Raw genomic sequence first — 3,381 nt, forward strand, 5'->3', positions numbered from 1 at the left:
AGAAACAAAACACCTGAGAAAGGCTCATTGCTTTAAAATCAAGAATCTATAAAAGTAATGCCACCCTAATCCTAAGGTGCTTCTTAGGTATTTTCCAAAGCTCTTTTCTCTTTTATACTACAGCATTTTCAGGAGGAGTCATTAGGTACTCTCAAGGTCCAAGAAATAACTAAAAACAAAAAATAACCTGAGACTCTTTTCTGCATTACCACCAGCTTCCCAGCACACTAGGTCACCTTTTATAGCAGTCAGCAAAGCAACCCATGCCACAAAAATCTTCACAAACCAAGAAGGAAAGGTACAAAAAGAATTATATTAAAACAATAACATACATTTGTGTGTATGAAGGAGGGATATTTAAAATTAAAATATTATATCATCACAAGAAAGGGCAGATATTCCTTGCTCTGTTCTTGGGCAACGAAGAAAATTAAAGCCTGTTTTATATCCCAAAAATAAAAGACACTTGATAGAAGTAACAGTGTTCAGTGCTTGCAACCCAAGTCAGTTTATACTCTTGTTAGACCAGTCCAAATTCTAAAAGCTACAAAAATCCTGTTAGATCAAGGGGGGAAATTTCATGTTAGGACAAAGTTACTCAAGATAAAGAAAGGCATGTCTTGAGTGAGGGAACTGCCTGCTGCAGATGACTTTTTGCTAATGTGTTTAAAGATTATGGACTTCTCAACTTTCTTGGTTTTCTGATAGCCAAATCCTCCTTGCTTTTTCTGCTTGCCTTCATTGCTGTTCATGTTCAGATCAACAAAGGGAGGCACCTTGAAACCAAATGACAGAGCAATGTGAGGCAAATTTAAGTTATTAACATTAAAGATCTGTTTCAGAGAATAGGAATCCTAGGCTCGTATGTATGACTTATATGCTTCCTGGGCTGACTTACGAAGAAAGTAGTTCTTTTCAGTCAGTTTCTCAAGCTGAGACTGAATGTCAGAAATTTTAGACCAGGAAAAGTCAAATTCACTTAATGGAACCTTGGTTTGTTTCAAGTAGTGAAGGAAACCCAATTTTTCTGGGTGCAAAATGAGCAAGGCATGCCTTCCCCCATTTAGGCCTCTGGCTGTTCTCCTCACACAATGAATACATTCCTTAGGGTCATCTGGAGGGTCATACTGAACAATCCAGTCGACTTCAGGAATGTCCAGTCCTCTTGCTGCCACATCCTTACACAATAGTGTTCCTGAATCTGCGTTGCAGAACTAGAAGAATGTGGTTGTATGCTTATTTTGCTTTTGCTTTCCATGAATGGCCAAGACAGCAAATCAATGTAGTTCAGCAACCTGTAAGGGTATTTCACAGACGTACAAGATGTAAAGAAGACCGTGAGCTTCTTCTTTCAGTTCTTCTTAAGGAATGTAAAGGGCAGAAGGAATCTCTTTTCAGAGGGACAAACAATGTATCCCTGCTCAAGACCATCCACTGTTGCATTAGCTTTATTATCATCAACACCAACATACAATGGCTCCTTTTTCAGAGAAATCGTTGCCAGGTCCTCAACTTTTCGAGTTTAGGTGGCAGAAAAGAGCATAGTCTGTCTGCGTGTTGGCAAAAGTTTAATAATTTGCTTTAATTTATCTTCAAACCCAACGTCAAAGATACAATCAGCTTCATCAATAGCCAGACCCTGCAGGTTTTTACACATAAACCCTGGGGTATTCTGCATATGGTCCAGCAGACGGCCTGGTGTGACCACAATGATGTTGATCCCATTAGCAAGTTTCTGTGCTTCAGCAGATCTGTTACTGCCACCTATTATCAACCCATAGGTGTGCACATGGTGAGTCATTAGCTCCTTAAGAACACCAAAAGTTTGCATGGCTAGTTGTCTAGTAGGTGAGAGAATAAGGACCCCTGTTCCATTCCTGGGCATGAACTTTAACTTAACAATGAGTTCAATTGCAGAGATGAGAAAAGCCAAGGTTTTATCACTGCCTGTTTTTACAGCTGCTAGAAGATCCCTGCCTTCTAGAAGTGGTCTGATAGTTTTGTTTTTGTTTTTTTTGTTTTTTTTTTTTTTTTTGAGACGGAGTCTCGCTCTGTCGCCCAGGCTGGAGTGCAGTGGCGTGATCTCGGCTCACTGCAAGCTCCGCCTCCCGGGTTCACGCCATTCTCCTGCCTCAGCCTCCCGAGCAGCTGGGACCACAGGCGCCTGCCACCACGCCCGGCTAATTTTTTGTACTTTTTAGTAGAGACGGGGTTTCACCGTGTTGGCCAGGATGGTCTCGATCTCCTGACCTCGTGATCCGCCCGCCTTGGCCTCCCAAAGTGCTGGGATTACAAGCGTGACCCACTGCGCCCGGCCGGTCTGATAGTTTTATGCTGAATTTCAGCCACGTTTGTAAAGCCCATTTCTTTTATTGCCTTCAGAGTGTTTTCATTAACAAGATTACATAGAGAAGCAAATGAAGTATCCTCAAAAGCTCCTGTCAGTCCCAGGGGCAGGCTGGGCACCTCACTGTCATCTTCATCATTATCCAGTTTCTCCACATTATTTCCTGTTTCTTTAGGAGTCTCGGCACTTTCTTCTTCAGATTCTTCTTTGTTTTCAGTTTTTGCTTTTTTTGTATCAGGCCCAGCATCATTCACCATTTTTCTCTTTTTCTTCTTCTTTTTCTTTTTTGATTCTGAATTGGGAGACTGCATTTCTGCATCTCCATTGGTTAATATGGTGGATTTCTGGGGAGATTTTTTAACTTTTACATTTTCCACTGTTTCTTGAGACACGTCTCCATTTTGAGCTTCTGATAAGGCCACATTTATAGAATGTTTTGATTTTTTAATCTTTCTACCTCCCATTGTTTCTTCAGAGACATCTCCATTTTGAGTTTCTGATAGGGTCAGATTTGAGGCCCCCTGCAACTTTAAGTTCCACTGCCACAATTTGAGGTTCTGCTTCTCCATGTCCTTGCTCAGGAGTTTCATCAGCAGGTGAGACATGCTGTCCAAGAAGTGCCTAGACCGCCGTGCCACACAATACAGCTCTGCATTCCCATTTTTTACATATTGATTTTGCTCCTCAAAGAACTCCATGAACCCAAGGAGCTGGTTGATGGAAGCCTCTGGTCATCCCAACTGAGTCTCTATTCCACCTGGGCGCAAGGGCCTCCAAAAAGCATTAAGTAGAAGGTTGCTTCCCCAAGACTCAAATACCAAGCAACTATTTTCTTCCAGAGTTGAGGAAGGTTTTTCTAATGTCTCTTTAAAATTGCTCTGAAAATCTGAATCCAATGGAATAAACTAGATAGGGCTGTTGATTGTGGAGAACATCCATCACCGACTTTAAAACTTTTCTCTTTTTAAAAATTCTTTTTGACATTATAAAAACAATATATGCTTATTGCAAAACACTAAAACGATACAGAGGTG

The 3,381-nt window shown here is 41.1% G+C and overlaps 1 pseudogene; it reads right to left on the reverse strand.

Moving 5' to 3' along the window:
* Positions 1 to 594: 594 nt before the first annotated feature.
* LOC116480630 (ATP-dependent RNA helicase DDX18-like) lies at positions 595 to 2,952 on the reverse strand (annotated as a pseudogene).
* Between the last annotated feature and the right edge of the window lie 429 nt (positions 2,953 to 3,381).

This window comes from Hylobates moloch, unplaced genomic scaffold (genome assembly GCF_009828535.3).
Source record: "Hylobates moloch isolate HMO894 unplaced genomic scaffold, HMol_V3 SCAFFOLD_3, whole genome shotgun sequence".
NCBI classification, from domain to species: Eukaryota; Metazoa; Chordata; class Mammalia; order Primates; family Hylobatidae; genus Hylobates; species Hylobates moloch.